The 22,489-nt window shown below is 49.5% G+C and overlaps 39 non-coding genes across 39 annotated transcripts; all 39 read left to right on the top strand.

Annotated features, from left to right (window-relative positions):
- The first annotated feature begins 544 nt into the window (after positions 1–544).
- Trnak-uuu (transfer RNA lysine (anticodon UUU)) lies at positions 545–617 on the top strand. Its single transcript has one exon. It is a non-coding gene; the product is annotated as a tRNA-Lys (tRNA).
- Positions 618–755: 138 nt separating this feature from the next.
- Trnas-cga (transfer RNA serine (anticodon CGA)) lies at positions 756–837 on the top strand. Its single transcript has one exon. It is a non-coding gene; the product is annotated as a tRNA-Ser (tRNA).
- A 740-nt stretch (positions 838–1,577) lies between these two features.
- On the top strand, positions 1,578–1,659 carry Trnas-uga (transfer RNA serine (anticodon UGA)). Its single transcript has one exon. It is a non-coding gene; the product is annotated as a tRNA-Ser (tRNA).
- A 580-nt stretch (positions 1,660–2,239) lies between these two features.
- On the top strand, positions 2,240–2,312 carry Trnaf-gaa (transfer RNA phenylalanine (anticodon GAA)). The gene has a single exon. It is a non-coding gene; the product is annotated as a tRNA-Phe (tRNA).
- A 540-nt stretch (positions 2,313–2,852) lies between these two features.
- Trnak-uuu (transfer RNA lysine (anticodon UUU)) lies at positions 2,853–2,925 on the top strand. The gene has a single exon. It is a non-coding gene; the product is annotated as a tRNA-Lys (tRNA).
- Positions 2,926–3,063: 138 nt separating this feature from the next.
- Trnas-cga (transfer RNA serine (anticodon CGA)) lies at positions 3,064–3,145 on the top strand. The gene has a single exon. It is a non-coding gene; the product is annotated as a tRNA-Ser (tRNA).
- Positions 3,146–3,885: 740 nt separating this feature from the next.
- Trnas-uga (transfer RNA serine (anticodon UGA)) lies at positions 3,886–3,967 on the top strand. Its single transcript has one exon. It is a non-coding gene; the product is annotated as a tRNA-Ser (tRNA).
- A 580-nt stretch (positions 3,968–4,547) lies between these two features.
- Trnaf-gaa (transfer RNA phenylalanine (anticodon GAA)) lies at positions 4,548–4,620 on the top strand. The gene has a single exon. It is a non-coding gene; the product is annotated as a tRNA-Phe (tRNA).
- A 540-nt stretch (positions 4,621–5,160) lies between these two features.
- On the top strand, positions 5,161–5,233 carry Trnak-uuu (transfer RNA lysine (anticodon UUU)). Its single transcript has one exon. It is a non-coding gene; the product is annotated as a tRNA-Lys (tRNA).
- A 138-nt stretch (positions 5,234–5,371) lies between these two features.
- Trnas-cga (transfer RNA serine (anticodon CGA)) lies at positions 5,372–5,453 on the top strand. Its single transcript has one exon. It is a non-coding gene; the product is annotated as a tRNA-Ser (tRNA).
- A 740-nt stretch (positions 5,454–6,193) lies between these two features.
- On the top strand, positions 6,194–6,275 carry Trnas-uga (transfer RNA serine (anticodon UGA)). The gene has a single exon. It is a non-coding gene; the product is annotated as a tRNA-Ser (tRNA).
- Positions 6,276–6,855: 580 nt separating this feature from the next.
- Trnaf-gaa (transfer RNA phenylalanine (anticodon GAA)) lies at positions 6,856–6,928 on the top strand. Its single transcript has one exon. It is a non-coding gene; the product is annotated as a tRNA-Phe (tRNA).
- A 540-nt stretch (positions 6,929–7,468) lies between these two features.
- On the top strand, positions 7,469–7,541 carry Trnak-uuu (transfer RNA lysine (anticodon UUU)). The gene has a single exon. It is a non-coding gene; the product is annotated as a tRNA-Lys (tRNA).
- A 138-nt stretch (positions 7,542–7,679) lies between these two features.
- On the top strand, positions 7,680–7,761 carry Trnas-cga (transfer RNA serine (anticodon CGA)). The gene has a single exon. It is a non-coding gene; the product is annotated as a tRNA-Ser (tRNA).
- Positions 7,762–8,501: 740 nt separating this feature from the next.
- On the top strand, positions 8,502–8,583 carry Trnas-uga (transfer RNA serine (anticodon UGA)). The gene has a single exon. It is a non-coding gene; the product is annotated as a tRNA-Ser (tRNA).
- Positions 8,584–9,163: 580 nt separating this feature from the next.
- Trnaf-gaa (transfer RNA phenylalanine (anticodon GAA)) lies at positions 9,164–9,236 on the top strand. The gene has a single exon. It is a non-coding gene; the product is annotated as a tRNA-Phe (tRNA).
- Positions 9,237–9,776: 540 nt separating this feature from the next.
- Trnak-uuu (transfer RNA lysine (anticodon UUU)) lies at positions 9,777–9,849 on the top strand. Its single transcript has one exon. It is a non-coding gene; the product is annotated as a tRNA-Lys (tRNA).
- Positions 9,850–9,987: 138 nt separating this feature from the next.
- Positions 9,988–10,069, top strand: Trnas-cga (transfer RNA serine (anticodon CGA)). The gene has a single exon. It is a non-coding gene; the product is annotated as a tRNA-Ser (tRNA).
- Positions 10,070–10,809: 740 nt separating this feature from the next.
- Trnas-uga (transfer RNA serine (anticodon UGA)) lies at positions 10,810–10,891 on the top strand. Its single transcript has one exon. It is a non-coding gene; the product is annotated as a tRNA-Ser (tRNA).
- Positions 10,892–11,471: 580 nt separating this feature from the next.
- On the top strand, positions 11,472–11,544 carry Trnaf-gaa (transfer RNA phenylalanine (anticodon GAA)). The gene has a single exon. It is a non-coding gene; the product is annotated as a tRNA-Phe (tRNA).
- A 540-nt stretch (positions 11,545–12,084) lies between these two features.
- Positions 12,085–12,157, top strand: Trnak-uuu (transfer RNA lysine (anticodon UUU)). Its single transcript has one exon. It is a non-coding gene; the product is annotated as a tRNA-Lys (tRNA).
- Positions 12,158–12,295: 138 nt separating this feature from the next.
- Positions 12,296–12,377, top strand: Trnas-cga (transfer RNA serine (anticodon CGA)). The gene has a single exon. It is a non-coding gene; the product is annotated as a tRNA-Ser (tRNA).
- Positions 12,378–13,117: 740 nt separating this feature from the next.
- On the top strand, positions 13,118–13,199 carry Trnas-uga (transfer RNA serine (anticodon UGA)). Its single transcript has one exon. It is a non-coding gene; the product is annotated as a tRNA-Ser (tRNA).
- A 580-nt stretch (positions 13,200–13,779) lies between these two features.
- Positions 13,780–13,852, top strand: Trnaf-gaa (transfer RNA phenylalanine (anticodon GAA)). Its single transcript has one exon. It is a non-coding gene; the product is annotated as a tRNA-Phe (tRNA).
- Positions 13,853–14,392: 540 nt separating this feature from the next.
- Positions 14,393–14,465, top strand: Trnak-uuu (transfer RNA lysine (anticodon UUU)). Its single transcript has one exon. It is a non-coding gene; the product is annotated as a tRNA-Lys (tRNA).
- Positions 14,466–14,603: 138 nt separating this feature from the next.
- Trnas-cga (transfer RNA serine (anticodon CGA)) lies at positions 14,604–14,685 on the top strand. Its single transcript has one exon. It is a non-coding gene; the product is annotated as a tRNA-Ser (tRNA).
- Positions 14,686–15,425: 740 nt separating this feature from the next.
- Positions 15,426–15,507, top strand: Trnas-uga (transfer RNA serine (anticodon UGA)). The gene has a single exon. It is a non-coding gene; the product is annotated as a tRNA-Ser (tRNA).
- A 580-nt stretch (positions 15,508–16,087) lies between these two features.
- Positions 16,088–16,160, top strand: Trnaf-gaa (transfer RNA phenylalanine (anticodon GAA)). The gene has a single exon. It is a non-coding gene; the product is annotated as a tRNA-Phe (tRNA).
- Positions 16,161–16,700: 540 nt separating this feature from the next.
- Trnak-uuu (transfer RNA lysine (anticodon UUU)) lies at positions 16,701–16,773 on the top strand. Its single transcript has one exon. It is a non-coding gene; the product is annotated as a tRNA-Lys (tRNA).
- A 138-nt stretch (positions 16,774–16,911) lies between these two features.
- Trnas-cga (transfer RNA serine (anticodon CGA)) lies at positions 16,912–16,993 on the top strand. The gene has a single exon. It is a non-coding gene; the product is annotated as a tRNA-Ser (tRNA).
- A 740-nt stretch (positions 16,994–17,733) lies between these two features.
- Trnas-uga (transfer RNA serine (anticodon UGA)) lies at positions 17,734–17,815 on the top strand. Its single transcript has one exon. It is a non-coding gene; the product is annotated as a tRNA-Ser (tRNA).
- Positions 17,816–18,395: 580 nt separating this feature from the next.
- Trnaf-gaa (transfer RNA phenylalanine (anticodon GAA)) lies at positions 18,396–18,468 on the top strand. Its single transcript has one exon. It is a non-coding gene; the product is annotated as a tRNA-Phe (tRNA).
- A 540-nt stretch (positions 18,469–19,008) lies between these two features.
- On the top strand, positions 19,009–19,081 carry Trnak-uuu (transfer RNA lysine (anticodon UUU)). Its single transcript has one exon. It is a non-coding gene; the product is annotated as a tRNA-Lys (tRNA).
- A 138-nt stretch (positions 19,082–19,219) lies between these two features.
- Positions 19,220–19,301, top strand: Trnas-cga (transfer RNA serine (anticodon CGA)). The gene has a single exon. It is a non-coding gene; the product is annotated as a tRNA-Ser (tRNA).
- A 740-nt stretch (positions 19,302–20,041) lies between these two features.
- On the top strand, positions 20,042–20,123 carry Trnas-uga (transfer RNA serine (anticodon UGA)). The gene has a single exon. It is a non-coding gene; the product is annotated as a tRNA-Ser (tRNA).
- Positions 20,124–20,703: 580 nt separating this feature from the next.
- Trnaf-gaa (transfer RNA phenylalanine (anticodon GAA)) lies at positions 20,704–20,776 on the top strand. Its single transcript has one exon. It is a non-coding gene; the product is annotated as a tRNA-Phe (tRNA).
- A 540-nt stretch (positions 20,777–21,316) lies between these two features.
- On the top strand, positions 21,317–21,389 carry Trnak-uuu (transfer RNA lysine (anticodon UUU)). The gene has a single exon. It is a non-coding gene; the product is annotated as a tRNA-Lys (tRNA).
- A 138-nt stretch (positions 21,390–21,527) lies between these two features.
- Trnas-cga (transfer RNA serine (anticodon CGA)) lies at positions 21,528–21,609 on the top strand. Its single transcript has one exon. It is a non-coding gene; the product is annotated as a tRNA-Ser (tRNA).
- Positions 21,610–22,349: 740 nt separating this feature from the next.
- Positions 22,350–22,431, top strand: Trnas-uga (transfer RNA serine (anticodon UGA)). Its single transcript has one exon. It is a non-coding gene; the product is annotated as a tRNA-Ser (tRNA).
- Positions 22,432–22,489: the final 58 nt, after the last annotated feature.

Raw genomic sequence — 22,489 nt, 5'->3', positions numbered from 1 at the left:
CACCGATTCGTTTTTTGATGCGACGCCAATGGAATTACTCTGCGTTTGTGATAATGCAACTACCGCTGACAACAAAAATGACTCTCTCCTGTAGCTGTTCTGGTTGTCTAGTGCATGCCATAAGAGGAACTCACTAGACAACTAACTCCCCTAGAAGCAAAAGAATTAAAAATATCCTACCGACTGCATTCCTTTTTCTGTGTCAGGTGGTGAAGAACGTCTTCAACGGAACCGTGAAATGAGCGAAAGCGTGGGAAACATTGCATTCGAAATGCTTGTGAATTTTCCAATTGCCCAGTGAGTGTCGACAAAACACGTAAATTCTCTGCTCCAACGTATGAGACGTAACAACTGGTGCAATTTGTTGTTGCATCATGTGCCAGCAGTCTTCGATAGTGTGTTACGAGCTTAGCGCGATAAGTTTGTAGATAGCATTTAGGCGACGTTTTATTTGTTAACGGCCCCATACAGCGATTGCACAACAGTAAAGGACATGAGTCAATGTATAGTTGTGCGTCGTGGGAGGTTTTGCAGCCTCGTGTGAGCTCGGATAGCTCAGTCGGTAGAGCATTAGGCTTTTAACCTAAGGGCCCCGGTTTCAAGTCCCTGTCCAGGCGGAAATTTTAATACTTTGGTAGCGATTCGTCTGGTAGCGGTGGAGACGCTACAGAAAATAATGCAGCTACGCCGTTTTCTGACACCACAGTGCTTTAAACGGTAGCAGTTGCATGTGTCCGGAGAACACCGCGCTAACGGCAGTCGTGGCCGAGTGGTTAAGGCGTCTGACTCGAAATCAGATTCCCTCTGGGAGCATAGGTTCGAATCCTACCGTGTGCGTGCGATTTTGCGTAAAGAGGAGCAAACATTTTCGCACACATGTGACATGTGTGGGCGAATGCGGGTGCAAACCAGTGACGCCATTCTCAACAAGACGAAAATTTCCGTTTTAAGAATACTGAGTTTTCGCGACGACCGCTGCTTACTCTGGCTATCGGTTCACCTCACACTGACACTGACGCTGGGACTGCAGAAAGCCGTCGCTGAGATCGTGAGTACACAGATGTGCTCGAAAGTGATGGACAGAGCGAACATCTCATTTTCTTTTTAAGAATCGCAATTTCAATCACTCGAGTGCGGCAAAAGCAGTGGTGCAGCGTTTCTTTTCTTAAGATCTCGCAGCTGCTTGGAGGTATGTCCATCGTTTTAAGACGGCAGAAAACTAGCGTCAGCGGTGCGTCAGTGGGAAGTCTGTGAAGTCGCCATTGGAGCCGTAAGCCAGTAATTACGACATGCGAATCACTCGCACACCACGCAGCTGTACGATAATGCTCTTGCGTGGGTCCGCATAGCTGAGTCGGTAGAGCGTTAGGTTTTCAACCGAAGGGTCCTGGGTTCAAGTCCCTGTCTGGGCGAAAATTAATACACCTGGGTTCAAGTCCCTGTCTGGGCGAAAATTAATACACTTTCGTAACGGCTAATGGAAACCGTACAGGAAAGAGTGAGGCCACGCCGTTTTCTGCCACCAGATTGCTTCTAAAGATGGCGGTTTCAGTTGTCGGGAGTCGCTTCCGCCACCGGCAGTCGTGGCCGAGTGGTTAAGGCGTCTGACTTGAAATCAGATTCCCTCTGGGAGCGTAGGTTCGAGTCCTGCCGACTGCGAAAATTTTCTCGCTCTCAAATGGCGGACGTTCAGCTGCATCCTAGCAGTTGCGTCACTACTAAACACGTGGGTCACCAGCAATGTGCAGTGCTATTTGATCCAGGGCGCAGCGCTACAGTCGCGCCCAGAAGCCGCAGCTCATCTCCGCGTCTCACAGGCGTCCACCAGGTGTTAGTACAAGTGTCGCCTCACTGGGCAGTGCAGATGTGTCCATTTTAGCTTGCAGACGATGACGTGTGAGCTAACGCAAGTCGAATGTTTTACCGTGAGTATCTGCAAGATACTGCCTCTCATACGGTGGAGAGACTCACTCCTTCTTGTGTCTCGTTCTCCGCACACGAGTTGCCCCTGGCATCGATATAGCACGGGTTTTCTAGCGTCAGCGAAGTCAATATTACACGAATCGAGTCGACATGTTTGCTTGTTACGATGACGGAAGAAGAAGAAATGTGTGTGTAACTTCACTGCATCGGCTGCTCGCCTTTCAGCGCCCCTGTGTCTGATCAGACGAAGGTGACTGTGAAATTGGCAACGAGGCAGACGTTAATGAACACATGCAAATGACAACCTTCACCGTCAGCCGAAATAGCTCAGTTGGGAGAGCGTTAGACTGAAGATCTAAAGGTCCCTGGTTCGATCCCGGGTTTCGGCACCGATTCGTTTTGATGCGACGCCAATGGAATTACTCTGCGTTTGTGATAATGCAACTACCGCTGACAACAAAAATGACTCTCTCCTGTAGCTGTTCTGGTTGTCTAGTGCATGCCATAAGAGGAACTCACTAGACAACTAACTCCCCTAGAAGCAAAAGAATTAAAAATATCCTACCGACTGCATTCCTTTTTCTGTGTCAGGTGGTGAAGAACGTCTTCAACGGAACCGTGAAATGAGCGAAAGCGTGGGAAACATTGCATTCGAAATGCTTGTGAATTTTCCAATTGCCCAGTGAGTGTCGACAAAACACGTAAATTCTCTGCTCCAACGTATGAGACGTAACAACTGGTGCAATTTGTTGTTGCATCATGTGCCAGCAGTCTTCGATAGTGTGTTACGAGCTTAGCGCGATAAGTTTGTAGATAGCATTTAGGCGACGTTTTATTTGTTAACGGCCCCATACAGCGATTGCACAACAGTAAAGGACATGAGTCAATGTATAGTTGTGCGTCGTGGGAGGTTTTGCAGCCTCGTGTGAGCTCGGATAGCTCAGTCGGTAGAGCATTAGGCTTTTAACCTAAGGGCCCCGGTTTCAAGTCCCTGTCCAGGCGGAAATTTTAATACTTTGGTAGCGATTCGTCTGGTAGCGGTGGAGACGCTACAGAAAATAATGCAGCTACGCCGTTTTCTGACACCACAGTGCTTTAAACGGTAGCAGTTGCATGTGTCCGGAGAACACCGCGCTAACGGCAGTCGTGGCCGAGTGGTTAAGGCGTCTGACTCGAAATCAGATTCCCTCTGGGAGCGTAGGTTCGAATCCTACCGTGTGCGTGCGATTTTGCGTAAAGAGGAGCAAACATTTTCGCACACATGTGACATGTGTGGGCGAATGCGGGTGCAAAACAGTGACGCCATTCTCAACAAGACGAAAATTTCCGTTTTAAGAATACTGAGTTTTCGCGACGACCGCTGCTTACTCTGGCTATCGGTTCACCTCACACTGACACTGACGCTGGGACTGCAGAAAGCCGTCGCTGAGATCGTGAGTACACAGATGTGCTCGAAAGTGATGGACAGAGCGAACATCTCATTTTCTTTTTAAGAATCGCAATTTCAATCACTCGAGTGCGGCAAAAGCAGTGGTGCAGCGTTTCTTTTCTTAAGATCTCGCAGCTGCTTGGAGGTATGTCCATCGTTTTAAGACGGCAGAAAACTAGCGTCAGCGGTGCGTCAGTGGGAAGTCTGTGAAGTCGCCATTGGAGCCGTAAGCCAGTAATTACGACATGCGAATCACTCGCACACCACGCAGCTGTACGATAATGCTCTTGCGTGGGTCCGCATAGCTGAGTCGGTAGAGCGTTAGGTTTTCAACCGAAGGGTCCTGGGTTCAAGTCCCTGTCTGGGCGAAAATTAATACACCTGGGTTCAAGTCCCTGTCTGGGCGAAAATTAATACACTTTCGTAACGGCTAATGGAAACCGTACAGGAAAGAGTGAGGCCACGCCGTTTTCTGCCACCAGATTGCTTCTAAAGATGGCGGTTTCAGTTGTCGGGAGTCGCTTCCGCCACCGGCAGTCGTGGCCGAGTGGTTAAGGCGTCTGACTTGAAATCAGATTCCCTCTGGGAGCGTAGGTTCGAGTCCTGCCGACTGCGAAAATTTTCTCGCTCTCAAATGGCGGACGTTCAGCTGCATCCTAGCAGTTGCGTCACTACTAAACACGTGGGTCACCAGCAATGTGCAGTGCTATTTGATCCAGGGCGCAGCGCTACAGTCGCGCCCAGAAGCCGCAGCTCATCTCCGCGTCTCACAGGCGTCCACCAGGTGTTAGTACAAGTGTCGCCTCACTGGGCAGTGCAGATGTGTCCATTTTAGCTTGCAGACGATGACGTGTGAGCTAACGCAAGTCGAATGTTTTACCGTGAGTATCTGCAAGATACTGCCTCTCATACGGTGGAGAGACTCACTCCTTCTTGTGTCTCGTTCTCCGCACACGAGTTGCCCCTGGCATCGATATAGCACGGGTTTTCTAGCGTCAGCGAAGTCAATATTACACGAATCGAGTCGACATGTTTGCTTGTTACGATGACGGAAGAAGAAGAAATGTGTGTGTAACTTCACTGCATCGGCTGCTCGCCTTTCAGCGCCCCTGTGTCTGATCAGACGAAGGTGACTGTGAAATTGGCAACGAGGCAGACGTTAATGAACACATGCAAATGACAACCTTCACCGTCAGCCGAAATAGCTCAGTTGGGAGAGCGTTAGACTGAAGATCTAAAGGTCCCTGGTTCGATCCCGGGTTTCGGCACCGATTCGTTTTGATGCGACGCCAATGGAATTACTCTGCGTTTGTGATAATGCAACTACCGCTGACAACAAAAATGACTCTCTCCTGTAGCTGTTCTGGTTGTCTAGTGCATGCCATAAGAGGAACTCACTAGACAACTAACTCCCCTAGAAGCAAAAGAATTAAAAATATCCTACCGACTGCATTCCTTTTTCTGTGTCAGGTGGTGAAGAACGTCTTCAACGGAACCGTGAAATGAGCGAAAGCGTGGGAAACATTGCATTCGAAATGCTTGTGAATTTTCCAATTGCCCAGTGAGTGTCGACAAAACACGTAAATTCTCTGCTCCAACGTATGAGACGTAACAACTGGTGCAATTTGTTGTTGCATCATGTGCCAGCAGTCTTCGATAGTGTGTTACGAGCTTAGCGCGATAAGTTTGTAGATAGCATTTAGGCGACGTTTTATTTGTTAACGGCCCCATACAGCGATTGCACAACAGTAAAGGACATGAGTCAATGTATAGTTGTGCGTCGTGGGAGGTTTTGCAGCCTCGTGTGAGCTCGGATAGCTCAGTCGGTAGAGCATTAGGCTTTTAACCTAAGGGCCCCGGTTTCAAGTCCCTGTCCAGGCGGAAATTTTAATACTTTGGTAGCGATTCGTCTGGTAGCGGTGGAGACGCTACAGAAAATAATGCAGCTACGCCGTTTTCTGACACCACAGTGCTTTAAACGGTAGCAGTTGCATGTGTCCGGAGAACACCGCGCTAACGGCAGTCGTGGCCGAGTGGTTAAGGCGTCTGACTCGAAATCAGATTCCCTCTGGGAGCGTAGGTTCGAATCCTACCGTGTGCGTGCGATTTTGCGTAAAGAGGAGCAAACATTTTCGCACACATGTGACATGTGTGGGCGAATGCGGGTGCAAAACAGTGACGCCATTCTCAACAAGACGAAAATTTCCGTTTTAAGAATACTGAGTTTTCGCGACGACCGCTGCTTACTCTGGCTATCGGTTCACCTCACACTGACACTGACGCTGGGACTGCAGAAAGCCGTCGCTGAGATCGTGAGTACACAGATGTGCTCGAAAGTGATGGACAGAGCGAACATCTCATTTTCTTTTTAAGAATCGCAATTTCAATCACTCGAGTGCGGCAAAAGCAGTGGTGCAGCGTTTCTTTTCTTAAGATCTCGCAGCTGCTTGGAGGTATGTCCATCGTTTTAAGACGGCAGAAAACTAGCGTCAGCGGTGCGTCAGTGGGAAGTCTGTGAAGTCGCCATTGGAGCCGTAAGCCAGTAATTACGACATGCGAATCACTCGCACACCACGCAGCTGTACGATAATGCTCTTGCGTGGGTCCGCATAGCTGAGTCGGTAGAGCGTTAGGTTTTCAACCGAAGGGTCCTGGGTTCAAGTCCCTGTCTGGGCGAAAATTAATACACCTGGGTTCAAGTCCCTGTCTGGGCGAAAATTAATACACTTTCGTAACGGCTAATGGAAACCGTACAGGAAAGAGTGAGGCCACGCCGTTTTCTGCCACCAGATTGCTTCTAAAGATGGCGGTTTCAGTTGTCGGGAGTCGCTTCCGCCACCGGCAGTCGTGGCCGAGTGGTTAAGGCGTCTGACTTGAAATCAGATTCCCTCTGGGAGCGTAGGTTCGAGTCCTGCCGACTGCGAAAATTTTCTCGCTCTCAAATGGCGGACGTTCAGCTGCATCCTAGCAGTTGCGTCACTACTAAACACGTGGGTCACCAGCAATGTGCAGTGCTATTTGATCCAGGGCGCAGCGCTACAGTCGCGCCCAGAAGCCGCAGCTCATCTCCGCGTCTCACAGGCGTCCACCAGGTGTTAGTACAAGTGTCGCCTCACTGGGCAGTGCAGATGTGTCCATTTTAGCTTGCAGACGATGACGTGTGAGCTAACGCAAGTCGAATGTTTTACCGTGAGTATCTGCAAGATACTGCCTCTCATACGGTGGAGAGACTCACTCCTTCTTGTGTCTCGTTCTCCGCACACGAGTTGCCCCTGGCATCGATATAGCACGGGTTTTCTAGCGTCAGCGAAGTCAATATTACACGAATCGAGTCGACATGTTTGCTTGTTACGATGACGGAAGAAGAAGAAATGTGTGTGTAACTTCACTGCATCGGCTGCTCGCCTTTCAGCGCCCCTGTGTCTGATCAGACGAAGGTGACTGTGAAATTGGCAACGAGGCAGAGGTTAATGAACACATGCAAATGACAACCTTCACCGTCAGCCGAAATAGCTCAGTTGGGAGAGCGTTAGACTGAAGATCTAAAGGTCCCTGGTTCGATCCCGGGTTTCGGCACCGATTCGTTTTGATGCGACGCCAATGGAATTACTCTGCGTTTGTGATAATGCAACTACCGCTGACAACAAAAATGACTCTCTCCTGTAGCTGTTCTGGTTGTCTAGTGCATGCCATAAGAGGAACTCACTAGACAACTAACTCCCCTAGAAGCAAAAGAATTAAAAATATCCTACCGACTGCATTCCTTTTTCTGTGTCAGGTGGTGAAGAACGTCTTCAACGGAACCGTGAAATGAGCGAAAGCGTGGGAAACATTGCATTCGAAATGCTTGTGAATTTTCCAATTGCCCAGTGAGTGTCGACAAAACACGTAAATTCTCTGCTCCAACGTATGAGACGTAACAACTGGTGCAATTTGTTGTTGCATCATGTGCCAGCAGTCTTCGATAGTGTGTTACGAGCTTAGCGCGATAAGTTTGTAGATAGCATTTAGGCGACGTTTTATTTGTTAACGGCCCCATACAGCGATTGCACAACAGTAAAGGACATGAGTCAATGTATAGTTGTGCGTCGTGGGAGGTTTTGCAGCCTCGTGTGAGCTCGGATAGCTCAGTCGGTAGAGCATTAGGCTTTTAACCTAAGGGCCCCGGTTTCAAGTCCCTGTCCAGGCGGAAATTTTAATACTTTGGTAGCGATTCGTCTGGTAGCGGTGGAGACGCTACAGAAAATAATGCAGCTACGCCGTTTTCTGACACCACAGTGCTTTAAACGGTAGCAGTTGCATGTGTCCGGAGAACACCGCGCTAACGGCAGTCGTGGCCGAGTGGTTAAGGCGTCTGACTCGAAATCAGATTCCCTCTGGGAGCATAGGTTCGAATCCTACCGTGTGCGTGCGATTTTGCGTAAAGAGGAGCAAACATTTTCGCACACATGTGACATGTGTGGGCGAATGCGGGTGCAAACCAGTGACGCCATTCTCAACAAGACGAAAATTTCCGTTTTAAGAATACTGAGTTTTCGCGACGACCGCTGCTTACTCTGGCTATCGGTTCACCTCACACTGACACTGACGCTGGGACTGCAGAAAGCCGTCGCTGAGATCGTGAGTACACAGATGTGCTCGAAAGTGATGGACAGAGCGAACATCTCATTTTCTTTTTAAGAATCGCAATTTCAATCACTCGAGTGCGGCAAAAGCAGTGGTGCAGCGTTTCTTTTCTTAAGATCTCGCAGCTGCTTGGAGGTATGTCCATCGTTTTAAGACGGCAGAAAACTAGCGTCAGCGGTGCGTCAGTGGGAAGTCTGTGAAGTCGCCATTGGAGCCGTAAGCCAGTAATTACGACATGCGAATCACTCGCACACCACGCAGCTGTACGATAATGCTCTTGCGTGGGTCCGCATAGCTGAGTCGGTAGAGCGTTAGGTTTTCAACCGAAGGGTCCTGGGTTCAAGTCCCTGTCTGGGCGAAAATTAATACACCTGGGTTCAAGTCCCTGTCTGGGCGAAAATTAATACACTTTCGTAACGGCTAATGGAAACCGTACAGGAAAGAGTGAGGCCACGCCGTTTTCTGCCACCAGATTGCTTCTAAAGATGGCGGTTTCAGTTGTCGGGAGTCGCTTCCGCCACCGGCAGTCGTGGCCGAGTGGTTAAGGCGTCTGACTTGAAATCAGATTCCCTCTGGGAGCGTAGGTTCGAGTCCTGCCGACTGCGAAAATTTTCTCGCTCTCAAATGGCGGACGTTCAGCTGCATCCTGGCAGTTGCGTCACTACTAAACACGTGGGTCACCAGCAATGTGCAGTGCTATTTGATCCAGGGCGCAGCGCTACAGTCGCGCCCAGAAGCCGCAGCTCATCTCCGCGTCTCACAGGCGTCCACCAGGTGTTAGTACAAGTGTCGCCTCACTGGGCAGTGCAGATGTGTCCATTTTAGCTTGCAGACGATGACGTGTGAGCTAACGCAAGTCGAATGTTTTACCGTGAGTATCTGCAAGATACTGCCTCTCATACGGTGGAGAGACTCACTCCTTCTTGTGTCTCGTTCTCCGCACACGAGTTGCCCCTGGCATCGATATAGCACGGGTTTTCTAGCGTCAGCGAAGTCAATATTACACGAATCGAGTCGACATGTTTGCTTGTTACGATGACGGAAGAAGAAGAAATGTGTGTGTAACTTCACTGCATCGGCTGCTCGCCTTTCAGCGCCCCTGTGTCTGATCAGACGAAGGTGACTGTGAAATTGGCAACGAGGCAGACGTTAATGAACACATGCAAATGACAACCTTCACCGTCAGCCGAAATAGCTCAGTTGGGAGAGCGTTAGACTGAAGATCTAAAGGTCCCTGGTTCGATCCCGGGTTTCGGCACCGATTCGTTTTGATGCGACGCCAATGGAATTACTCTGCGTTTGTGATAATGCAACTACCGCTGACAACAAAAATGACTCTCTCCTGTAGCTGTTCTGGTTGTCTAGTGCATGCCATAAGAGGAACTCACTAGACAACTAACTCCCCTAGAAGCAAAAGAATTAAAAATATCCTACCGACTGCATTCCTTTTTCTGTGTCAGGTGGTGAAGAACGTCTTCAACGGAACCGTGAAATGAGCGAAAGCGTGGGAAACATTGCATTCGAAATGCTTGTGAATTTTCCAATTGCCCAGTGAGTGTCGACAAAACACGTAAATTCTCTGCTCCAACGTATGAGACGTAACAACTGGTGCAATTTGTTGTTGCATCATGTGCCAGCAGTCTTCGATAGTGTGTTACGAGCTTAGCGCGATAAGTTTGTAGATAGCATTTAGGCGACGTTTTATTTGTTAACGGCCCCATACAGCGATTGCACAACAGTAAAGGACATGAGTCAATGTATAGTTGTGCGTCGTGGGAGGTTTTGCAGCCTCGTGTGAGCTCGGATAGCTCAGTCGGTAGAGCATTAGGCTTTTAACCTAAGGGCCCCGGTTTCAAGTCCCTGTCCAGGCGGAAATTTTAATACTTTGGTAGCGATTCGTCTGGTAGCGGTGGAGACGCTACAGAAAATAATGCAGCTACGCCGTTTTCTGACACCACAGTGCTTTAAACGGTAGCAGTTGCATGTGTCCGGAGAACACCGCGCTAACGGCAGTCGTGGCCGAGTGGTTAAGGCGTCTGACTCGAAATCAGATTCCCTCTGGGAGCGTAGGTTCGAATCCTACCGTGTGCGTGCGATTTTGCGTAAAGAGGAGCAAACATTTTCGCACACATGTGACATGTGTGGGCGAATGCGGGTGCAAACCAGTGACGCCATTCTCAACAAGACGAAAATTTCCGTTTTAAGAATACTGAGTTTTCGCGACGACCGCTGCTTACTCTGGCTATCGGTTCACCTCACACTGACACTGACGCTGGGACTGCAGAAAGCCGTCGCTGAGATCGTGAGTACACAGATGTGCTCGAAAGTGATGGACAGAGCGAACATCTCATTTTCTTTTTAAGAATCGCAATTTCAATCACTCGAGTGCGGCAAAAGCAGTGGTGCAGCGTTTCTTTTCTTAAGATCTCGCAGCTGCTTGGAGGTATGTCCATCGTTTTAAGACGGCAGAAAACTAGCGTCAGCGGTGCGTCAGTGGGAAGTCTGTGAAGTCGCCATTGGAGCCGTAAGCCAGTAATTACGACATGCGAATCACTCGCACACCACGCAGCTGTACGATAATGCTCTTGCGTGGGTCCGCATAGCTGAGTCGGTAGAGCGTTAGGTTTTCAACCGAAGGGTCCTGGGTTCAAGTCCCTGTCTGGGCGAAAATTAATACACCTGGGTTCAAGTCCCTGTCTGGGCGAAAATTAATACACTTTCGTAACGGCTAATGGAAACCGTACAGGAAAGAGTGAGGCCACGCCGTTTTCTGCCACCAGATTGCTTCTAAAGATGGCGGTTTCAGTTGTCGGGAGTCGCTTCCGCCACCGGCAGTCGTGGCCGAGTGGTTAAGGCGTCTGACTTGAAATCAGATTCCCTCTGGGAGCGTAGGTTCGAGTCCTGCCGACTGCGAAAATTTTCTCGCTCTCAAATGGCGGACGTTCAGCTGCATCCTAGCAGTTGCGTCACTACTAAACACGTGGGTCACCAGCAATGTGCAGTGCTATTTGATCCAGGGCGCAGCGCTACAGTCGCGCCCAGAAGCCGCAGCTCATCTCCGCGTCTCACAGGCGTCCACCAGGTGTTAGTACAAGTGTCGCCTCACTGGGCAGTGCAGATGTGTCCATTTTAGCTTGCAGACGATGACGTGTGAGCTAACGCAAGTCGAATGTTTTACCGTGAGTATCTGCAAGATACTGCCTCTCATACGGTGGAGAGACTCACTCCTTCTTGTGTCTCGTTCTCCGCACACGAGTTGCCCCTGGCATCGATATAGCACGGGTTTTCTAGCGTCAGCGAAGTCAATATTACACGAATCGAGTCGACATGTTTGCTTGTTACGATGACGGAAGAAGAAGAAATGTGTGTGTAACTTCACTGCATCGGCTGCTCGCCTTTCAGCGCCCCTGTGTCTGATCAGACGAAGGTGACTGTGAAATTGGCAACGAGGCAGACGTTAATGAACACATGCAAATGACAACCTTCACCGTCAGCCGAAATAGCTCAGTTGGGAGAGCGTTAGACTGAAGATCTAAAGGTCCCTGGTTCGATCCCGGGTTTCGGCACCGATTCGTTTTGATGCGACGCCAATGGAATTACTCTGCGTTTGTGATAATGCAACTACCGCTGACAACAAAAATGACTCTCTCCTGTAGCTGTTCTGGTTGTCTAGTGCATGCCATAAGAGGAACTCACTAGACAACTAACTCCCCTAGAAGCAAAAGAATTAAAAATATCCTACCGACTGCATTCCTTTTTCTGTGTCAGGTGGTGAAGAACGTCTTCAACGGAACCGTGAAATGAGCGAAAGCGTGGGAAACATTGCATTCGAAATGCTTGTGAATTTTCCAATTGCCCAGTGAGTGTCGACAAAACACGTAAATTCTCTGCTCCAACGTATGAGACGTAACAACTGGTGCAATTTGTTGTTGCATCATGTGCCAGCAGTCTTCGATAGTGTGTTACGAGCTTAGCGCGATAAGTTTGTAGATAGCATTTAGGCGACGTTTTATTTGTTAACGGCCCCATACAGCGATTGCACAACAGTAAAGGACATGAGTCAATGTATAGTTGTGCGTCGTGGGAGGTTTTGCAGCCTCGTGTGAGCTCGGATAGCTCAGTCGGTAGAGCATTAGGCTTTTAACCTAAGGGCCCCGGTTTCAAGTCCCTGTCCAGGCGGAAATTTTAATACTTTGGTAGCGATTCGTCTGGTAGCGGTGGAGACGCTACAGAAAATAATGCAGCTACGCCGTTTTCTGACACCACAGTGCTTTAAACGGTAGCAGTTGCATGTGTCCGGAGAACACCGCGCTAACGGCAGTCGTGGCCGAGTGGTTAAGGCGTCTGACTCGAAATCAGATTCCCTCTGGGAGCATAGGTTCGAATCCTACCGTGTGCGTGCGATTTTGCGTAAAGAGGAGCAAACATTTTCGCACACATGTGACATGTGTGGGCGAATGCGGGTGCAAACCAGTGACGCCATTCTCAACAAGACGAAAATTTCCGTTTTAAGAATACTGAGTTTTCGCGACGACCGCTGCTTACTCTGGCTATCGGTTCACCTCACACTGACACTGACGCTGGGACTGCAGAAAGCCGTCGCTGAGATCGTGAGTACACAGATGTGCTCGAAAGTGATGGACAGAGCGAACATCTCATTTTCTTTTTAAGAATCGCAATTTCAATCACTCGAGTGCGGCAAAAGCAGTGGTGCAGCGTTTCTTTTCTTAAGATCTCGCAGCTGCTTGGAGGTATGTCCATCGTTTTAAGACGGCAGAAAACTAGCGTCAGCGGTGCGTCAGTGGGAAGTCTGTGAAGTCGCCATTGGAGCCGTAAGCCAGTAATTACGACATGCGAATCACTCGCACACCACGCAGCTGTACGATAATGCTCTTGCGTGGGTCCGCATAGCTGAGTCGGTAGAGCGTTAGGTTTTCAACCGAAGGGTCCTGGGTTCAAGTCCCTGTCTGGGCGAAAATTAATACACCTGGGTTCAAGTCCCTGTCTGGGCGAAAATTAATACACTTTCGTAACGGCTAATGGAAACCGTACAGGAAAGAGTGAGGCCACGCCGTTTTCTGCCACCAGATTGCTTCTAAAGATGGCGGTTTCAGTTGTTGGGAGTCGCTTCCGCCACCGGCAGTCGTGGCCGAGTGGTTAAGGCGTCTGACTTGAAATCAGATTCCCTCTGGGAGCGTAGGTTCGAGTCCTGCCGACTGCGAAAATTTTCTCGCTCTCAAATGGCGGACGTTCAGCTGCATCCTAGCAGTTGCGTCACTACTAAACACGTGGGTCACCAGCAATGTGCAGTGCTATTTGATCCAGGGCGCAGCGCTACAGTCGCGCCCAGAAGCCGCAGCTCATCTCCGCGTCTCACAGGCGTCCACCAGGTGTTAGTACAAGTGTCGCCTCACTGGGCAGTGCAGATGTGTCCATTTTAGCTTGCAGACGATGACGTGTGAGCTAACGCAAGTCGAATGTTTTACCGTGAGTATCTGCAAGATACTGCCTCTCATACGGTGGAGAGACTCACTCCTTCTTGTGTCTCGTTCTCCGCACACGAGTTGCCCCTGGCATCGATATAGCACGGGTTTTCTAGCGTCAGCGAAGTCAATATTACACGAATCGAGTCGACATGTTTGCTTGTTACGATGACGGAAGAAGAAGAAATGTGTGTGTAACTTCACTGCATCGGCTGCTCGCCTTTCAGCGCCCCTGTGTCTGATCAGACGAAGGTGACTGTGAAATTGGCAACGAGGCAGACGTTAATGAACACATGCAAATGACAACCTTCACCGTCAGCCGAAATAGCTCAGTTGGGAGAGCGTTAGACTGAAGATCTAAAGGTCCCTGGTTCGATCCCGGGTTTCGGCACCGATTCGTTTTGATGCGACGCCAATGGAATTACTCTGCGTTTGTGATAATGCAACTACCGCTGACAACAAAAATGACTCTCTCCTGTAGCTGTTCTGGTTGTCTAGTGCATGCCATAAGAGGAACTCACTAGACAACTAACTCCCCTAGAAGCAAAAGAATTAAAAATATCCTACCGACTGCATTCCTTTTTCTGTGTCAGGTGGTGAAGAACGTCTTCAACGGAACCGTGAAATGAGCGAAAGCGTGGGAAACATTGCATTCGAAATGCTTGTGAATTTTCCAATTGCCCAGTGAGTGTCGACAAAACACGTAAATTCTCTGCTCCAACGTATGAGACGTAACAACTGGTGCAATTTGTTGTTGCATCATGTGCCAGCAGTCTTCGATAGTGTGTTACGAGCTTAGCGCGATAAGTTTGTAGATAGCATTTAGGCGACGTTTTATTTGTTAACGGCCCCATACAGCGATTGCACAACAGTAAAGGACATGAGTCAATGTATAGTTGTGCGTCGTGGGAGGTTTTGCAGCCTCGTGTGAGCTCGGATAGCTCAGTCGGTAGAGCATTAGGCTTTTAACCTAAGGGCCCCGGTTTCAAGTCCCTGTCCAGGCGGAAATTTTAATACTTTGGTAGCGATTCGTCTGGTAGCGGTGGAGACGCTACAGAAAATAATGCAGCTACGCCGTTTTCTGACACCACAGTGCTTTAAACGGTAGCAGTTGCATGTGTCCGGAGAACACCGCGCTAACGGCAGTCGTGGCCGAGTGGTTAAGGCGTCTGACTCGAAATCAGATTCCCTCTGGGAGCGTAGGTTCGAATCCTACCGTGTGCGTGCGATTTTGCGTAAAGAGGAGCAAACATTTTCGCACACATGTGACATGTGTGGGCGAATGCGGGTGCAAACCAGTGACGCCATTCTCAACAAGACGAAAATTTCCGTTTTAAGAATACTGAGTTTTCGCGACGACCGCTGCTTACTCTGGCTATCGGTTCACCTCACACTGACACTGACGCTGGGACTGCAGAAAGCCGTCGCTGAGATCGTGAGTACACAGATGTGCTCGAAAGTGATGGACAGAGCGAACATCTCATTTTCTTTTTAAGAATCGCAATTTCAATCACTCGAGTGCGGCAAAAGCAGTGGTGCAGCGTTTCTTTTCTTAAGATCTCGCAGCTGCTTGGAGGTATGTCCATCGTTTTAAGACGGCAGAAAACTAGCGTCAGCGGTGCGTCAGTGGGAAGTCTGTGAAGTCGCCATTGGAGCCGTAAGCCAGTAATTACGACATGCGAATCACTCGCACACCACGCAGCTGTACGATAATGCTCTTGCGTGGGTCCGCATAGCTGAGTCGGTAGAGCGTTAGGTTTTCAACCGAAGGGTCCTGGGTTCAAGTCCCTGTCTGGGCGAAAATTAATACACCTGGGTTCAAGTCCCTGTCTGGGCGAAAATTAATACACTTTCGTAACGGCTAATGGAAACCGTACAGGAAAGAGTGAGGCCACGCCGTTTTCTGCCACCAGATTGCTTCTAAAGATGGCGGTTTCAGTTGTCGGGAGTCGCTTCCGCCACCGGCAGTCGTGGCCGAGTGGTTAAGGCGTCTGACTTGAAATCAGATTCCCTCTGGGAGCGTAGGTTCGAGTCCTGCCGACTGCGAAAATTTTCTCGCTCTCAAATGGCGGACGTTCAGCTGCATCCTAGCAGTTGCGTCACTACTAAACACGTGGGTCACCAGCAATGTGCAGTGCTATTTGATCCAGGGCGCAGCGCTACAGTCGCGCCCAGAAGCCGCAGCTCATCTCCGCGTCTCACAGGCGTCCACCAGGTGTTAGTACAAGTGTCGCCTCACTGGGCAGTGCAGATGTGTCCATTTTAGCTTGCAGACGATGACGTGTGAGCTAACGCAAGTCGAATGTTTTACCGTGAGTATCTGCAAGATACTGCCTCTCATACGGTGGAGAGACTCACTCCTTCTTGTGTCTCGTTCTCCGCACACGAGTTGCCCCTGGCATCGATATAGCACGGGTTTTCTAGCGTCAGCGAAGTCAATATTACACGAATCGAGTCGACATGTTTGCTTGTTACGATGACGGAAGAAGAAGAAATGTGTGTGTAACTTCACTGCATCGGCTGCTCGCCTTTCAGCGCCCCTGTGTCTGATCAGACGAAGGTGACTGTGAAATTGGCAACGAGGCAGAGGTTAATGAACACATGCAAATGACAACCTTCACCGTCAGCCGAAATAGCTCAGTTGGGAGAGCGTTAGACTGAAGATCTAAAGGTCCCTGGTTCGATCCCGGGTTTCGGCACCGATTCGTTTTGATGCGACGCCAATGGAATTACTCTGCGTTTGTGATAATGCAACTACCGCTGACAACAAAAATGACTCTCTCCTGTAGCTGTTCTGGTTGTCTAGTGCATGCCATAAGAGGAACTCACTAGACAACTAACTCCCCTAGAAGCAAAAGAATTAAAAATATCCTACCGACTGCATTCCTTTTTCTGTGTCAGGTGGTGAAGAACGTCTTCAACGGAACCGTGAAATGAGCGAAAGCGTGGGAAACATTGCATTCGAAATGCTTGTGAATTTTCCAATTGCCCAGTGAGTGTCGACAAAACACGTAAATTCTCTGCTCCAACGTATGAGACGTAACAACTGGTGCAATTTGTTGTTGCATCATGTGCCAGCAGTCTTCGATAGTGTGTTACGAGCTTAGCGCGATAAGTTTGTAGATAGCATTTAGGCGACGTTTTATTTGTTAACGGCCCCATACAGCGATTGCACAACAGTAAAGGACATGAGTCAATGTATAGTTGTGCGTCGTGGGAGGTTTTGCAGCCTCGTGTGAGCTCGGATAGCTCAGTCGGTAGAGCATTAGGCTTTTAACCTAAGGGCCCCGGTTTCAAGTCCCTGTCCAGGCGGAAATTTTAATACTTTGGTAGCGATTCGTCTGGTAGCGGTGGAGACGCTACAGAAAATAATGCAGCTACGCCGTTTTCTGACACCACAGTGCTTTAAACGGTAGCAGTTGCATGTGTCCGGAGAACACCGCGCTAACGGCAGTCGTGGCCGAGTGGTTAAGGCGTCTGACTCGAAATCAGATTCCCTCTGGGAGCATAGGTTCGAATCCTACCGTGTGCGTGCGATTTTGCGTAAAGAGGAGCAAACATTTTCGCACACATGTGACATGTGTGGGCGAATGCGGGTGCAAACCAGTGACGCCATTCTCAACAAGACGAAAATTTCCGTTTTAAGAATACTGAGTTTTCGCGACGACCGCTGCTTACTCTGGCTATCGGTTCACCTCACACTGACACTGACGCTGGGACTGCAGAAAGCCGTCGCTGAGATCGTGAGTACACAGATGTGCTCGAAAGTGATGGACAGAGCGAACATCTCATTTTCTTTTTAAGAATCGCAATTTCAATCACTCGAGTGCGGCAAAAGCAGTGGTGCAGCGTTTCTTTTCTTAAGATCTCGCAGCTGCTTGGAGGTATGTCCATCGTTTTAAGACGGCAGAAAACTAGCGTCAGCGGTGCGTCAGTGGGAAGTCTGTGAAGTCGCCATTGGAGCCGTAAGCCAGTAATTACGACATGCGAATCACTCGCACACCACGCAGCTGTACGATAATGCTCTTGCGTGGGTCCGCATAGCTGAGTCGGTAGAGCGTTAGGTTTTCAACCGAAGGGTCCTGGGTTCAAGTCCCTGTCTGGGCGAAAATTAATACACCTGGGTTCAAGTCCCTGTCTGGGCGAAAATTAATACACTTTCGTAACGGCTAATGGAAACCGTACAGGAAAGAGTGAGGCCACGCCGTTTTCTGCCACCAGATTGCTTCTAAAGATGGCGGTTTCAGTTGTCGGGAGTCGCTTCCGCCACCGGCAGTCGTGGCCGAGTGGTTAAGGCGTCTGACTTGAAATCAGATTCCCTCTGGGAGCGTAGGTTCGAGTCCTGCCGACTGCGAAAATTTTCTCGCTCTCAAATGGCGGACGTTCAGCTGCATCCTAGCAGTTGCGTCACTACTAAACACGTGGGTCACCAGCAATGTGCAGTGCTATTTGATCCAGGGCGCAGCGCTACAGTCGCGCCCAGAAGCCGCAGCTCATCTCCGCGTCTCACAGGCGTCCACCAGGTGTTAGTACAAGTGTCGCCTCACTGGGCAGTGCAGATGTGTCCATTTTAGCTTGCAGACGATGACGTGTGAGCTAACGCAAGTCGAATGTTTTACCGTGAGTATCTGCAAGATACTGCCTCTCATACGGTGGAGAGACTCACTCCTTCTTGTGTCTCGTTCTCCGCACACGAGTTGCCCCTGGCATCGATATAGCACGGGTTTTCTAGCGTCAGCGAAGTCAATATTACACGAATCGAGTCGACATGTTTGCTTGTTACGATGACGGAAGAAGAAGAAATGTGTGTGTAACTTCACTGCATCGGCTGCTCGCCTTTCAGCGCCCCTGTGTCTGATCAGACGAAGGTGACTGTGAAATTGGCAACGAGGCAGAGGTTAATGAACACATGCAAATGACAACCTTCACCGTCAGCCGAAATAGCTCAGTTGGGAGAGCGTTAGACTGAAGATCTAAAGGTCCCTGGTTCGATCCCGGGTTTCGGCACCGATTCGTTTTGATGCGACGCCAATGGAATTACTCTGCGTTTGTGATAATGCAACTACCGCTGACAACAAAAATGACTCTCTCCTGTAGCTGTTCTGGTTGTCTAGTGCATGCCATAAGAGGAACTCACTAGACAACTAACTCCCCTAGAAGCAAAAGAATTAAAAATATCCTACCGACTGCATTCCTTTTTCTGTGTCAGGTGGTGAAGAACGTCTTCAACGGAACCGTGAAATGAGCGAAAGCGTGGGAAACATTGCATTCGAAATGCTTGTGAATTTTCCAATTGCCCAGTGAGTGTCGACAAAACACGTAAATTCTCTGCTCCAACGTATGAGACGTAACAACTGGTGCAATTTGTTGTTGCATCATGTGCCAGCAGTCTTCGATAGTGTGTTACGAGCTTAGCGCGATAAGTTTGTAGATAGCATTTAGGCGACGTTTTATTTGTTAACGGCCCCATACAGCGATTGCACAACAGTAAAGGACATGAGTCAATGTATAGTTGTGCGTCGTGGGAGGTTTTGCAGCCTCGTGTGAGCTCGGATAGCTCAGTCGGTAGAGCATTAGGCTTTTAACCTAAGGGCCCCGGTTTCAAGTCCCTGTCCAGGCGGAAATTTTAATACTTTGGTAGCGATTCGTCTGGTAGCGGTGGAGACGCTACAGAAAATAATGCAGCTACGCCGTTTTCTGACACCACAGTGCTTTAAACGGTAGCAGTTGCATGTGTCCGGAGAACACCGCGCTAACGGCAGTCGTGGCCGAGTGGTTAAGGCGTCTGACTCGAAATCAGATTCCCTCTGGGAGCATAGGTTCGAATCCTACCGTGTGCGTGCGATTTTGCGTAAAGAGGAGCAAACATTTTCGCACACATGTGACATGTGTGGGCGAATGCGGGTGCAAACCAGTGACGCCATTCTCAACAAGACGAAAATTTCCGTTTTAAGAATACTGAGTTTTCGCGACGACCGCTGCTTACTCTGGCTATCGGTTCACCTCACACTGACACTGACGCTGGGACTGCAGAAAGCCGTCGCTGAGATCGTGAGTACACAGATGTGCTCGAAAGTGATGGACAGAGCGAACATCTCATTTTCTTTTTAAGAATCGCAATTTCAATCACTCGAGTGCGGCAAAAGCAGTGGTGCAGCGTTTCTTTTCTTAAGATCTCGCAGCTGCTTGGAGGTATGTCCATCGTTTTAAGACGGCAGAAAACTAGCGTCAGCGGTGCGTCAGTGGGAAGTCTGTGAAGTCGCCATTGGAGCCGTAAGCCAGTAATTACGACATGCGAATCACTCGCACACCACGCAGCTGTACGATAATGCTCTTGCGTGGGTCCGCATAGCTGAGTCGGTAGAGCGTTAGGTTTTCAACCGAAGGGTCCTGGGTTCAAGTCCCTGTCTGGGCGAAAATTAATACACCTGGGTTCAAGTCCCTGTCTGGGCGAAAATTAATACACTTTCGTAACGGCTAATGGAAACCGTACAGGAAAGAGTGAGGCCACGCCGTTTTCTGCCACCAGATTGCTTCTAAAGATGGCGGTTTCAGTTGTCGGGAGTCGCTTCCGCCACCGGCAGTCGTGGCCGAGTGGTTAAGGCGTCTGACTTGAAATCAGATTCCCTCTGGGAGCGTAGGTTCGAGTCCTGCCGACTGCGAAAATTTTCTCGCTCTCAAATGGCGGACGTTCAGCTGCATCCTAGCAGTTGCGTCACTACTAAACACGTGGGTCACCAGCAATGTGCAGTGCTATTTGATCCAGGGCGCAGCGCTACAGTCGCGCCCAGAAGCCGCAGCTCATCTCCGCGTCTCACAGGCGTCCACCAGGTGTTAGTACAAGTGTCGCCTCACTGGGCAGTGCAGATGTGTCCATTTTAGCTTGCAGACGATGACGTGTGAGCTAACGCAAGTCGAATGTTTTACCGTGAGTATCTGCAAGATACTGCCTCTCATACGGTGGAGAGACTCACTCCTTCTTGTGTCTCGTTCTCCGCACACGAGTTGCCCCTGGCATCGATATAGCACGGGTTTTCTAGCGTCAGCGAAGTCAATATTACACGAATCGAGTCGACATGTTTGCTTGTTACGATGACGGAAGAAGAAGAAATGTGTGTGTAACTTCACTGCATCGGCTGCTCGCCTTTCAGCGCCCCTGTGTCTGATCAGACGAAGGTGACTGTGAAATTGGCAACGAGGCAGAGGTTAATGAACACATGCAAATGACAACCTTCGCCGTCAGCCGAAATAGCTCAGTTGGGAGAGCGTTAGACTGAAGATCTAAAGGTCCCTGGTTCGATCCCGGGTTTCGGCACCGATTCGTTTTGATGCGACGCCAATGGAATTACTCTGCGTTTGTGATAATGCAACTACCGCTGACAACAAAAATGACTCTCTCCTGTAGCTGTTCTGGTTGTCTAGTGCATGCCATAAGAGGAACTCACTAGACAACTAACTCCCCTAGAAGCAAAAGAATTAAAAATATCCTACCGACTGCATTCCTTTTTCTGTGTCAGGTGGTGAAGAACGTCTTCAACGGAACCGTGAAATGAGCGAAAGCGTGGGAAACATTGCATTCGAAATGCTTGTGAATTTTCCAATTGCCCAGTGAGTGTCGACAAAACACGTAAATTCTCTGCTCCAACGTATGAGACGTAACAACTGGTGCAATTTGTTGTTGCATCATGTGCCAGCAGTCTTCGATAGTGTGTTACGAGCTTAGCGCGATAAGTTTGTAGATAGCATTTAGGCGACGTTTTATTTGTTAACGGCCCCATACAGCGATTGCACAACAGTAAAGGACATGAGTCAATGTATAGTTGTGCGTCGTGGGAGGTTTTGCAGCCTCGTGTGAGCTCGGATAGCTCAGTCGGTAGAGCATTAGGCTTTTAACCTAAGGGCCCCGGTTTCAAGTCCCTGTCCAGGCGGAAATTTTAATACTTTGGTAGCGATTCGTCTGGTAGCGGTGGAGACGCTACAGAAAATAATGCAGCTACGCCGTTTTCTGACACCACAGTGCTTTAAACGGTAGCAGTTGCATGTGTCCGGAGAACACCGCGCTAACGGCAGTCGTGGCCGAGTGGTTAAGGCGTCTGACTCGAAATCAGATTCCCTCTGGGAGCGTAGGTTCGAATCCTACCGTGTGCGTGCGATTTTGCGTAAAGAGGAGCAAACATTTTCGCACACATGTGACATGTGTGGGCGAATGCGGGTGCAAACCAGTGACGCCATTCTCAACAAGACGAAAATTTCCGTTTTAAGAATACTGAGTTTTCGCGACGACCGCTGCTTACTCTGGCTATCGGTTCACCTCACACTGACACTGACGCTGGGACTGCAGAAAGCCGTCGCTGAGATCGTGAGTACACAGATGTGCTCGAAAGTGATGGACAGAGCGAACATCTCATTTTCTTTTTAAGAATCGCAATTTCAATCACTCGAGTGCGGCAAAAGCAGTGGTGCAGCGTTTCTTTTCTTAAGATCTCGCAGCTGCTTGGAGGTATGTCCATCGTTTTAAGACGGCAGAAAACTAGCGTCAGCGGTGCGTCAGTGGGAAGTCTGTGAAGTCGCCATTGGAGCCGTAAGCCAGTAATTACGACATGCGAATCACTCGCACACCACGCAGCTGTACGATAATGCTCTTGCGTGGGTCCGCATAGCTGAGTCGGTAGAGCGTTAGGTTTTCAACCGAAGGGTCCTGGGTTCAAGTCCCTGTCTGGGCGAAAATTAATACACCTGGGTTCAAGTCCCTGTCTGGGCGAAAATTAATACACTTTCGTAACGGCTAATGGAAACCGTACAGGAAAGAGTGAGGCCACGCCGTTTTCTGCCACCAGATTGCTTCTAAAGATGGCGGTTTCAGTTGTCGGGAGTCGCTTCCGCCACCGGCAGTCGTGGCCGAGTGGTTAAGGCGTCTGACTTGAAATCAGATTCCCTCTGGGAGCGTAGGTTCGAGTCCTGCCGACTGCGAAAATTTTCTCGCTCTCAAATGGCGGACGTTCAGCTGCATCCTAGCAGTTGCGTCACT

This window comes from Schistocerca serialis, chromosome 4 (assembly GCF_023864345.2).
Source record: "Schistocerca serialis cubense isolate TAMUIC-IGC-003099 chromosome 4, iqSchSeri2.2, whole genome shotgun sequence".
NCBI lineage: Eukaryota > Metazoa > Arthropoda > Insecta > Orthoptera > Acrididae > Schistocerca > Schistocerca serialis.
The sequence above is the reverse complement of the archived record's forward strand: the minus strand, read 5'-3'. Positions and strand labels throughout refer to the sequence as shown.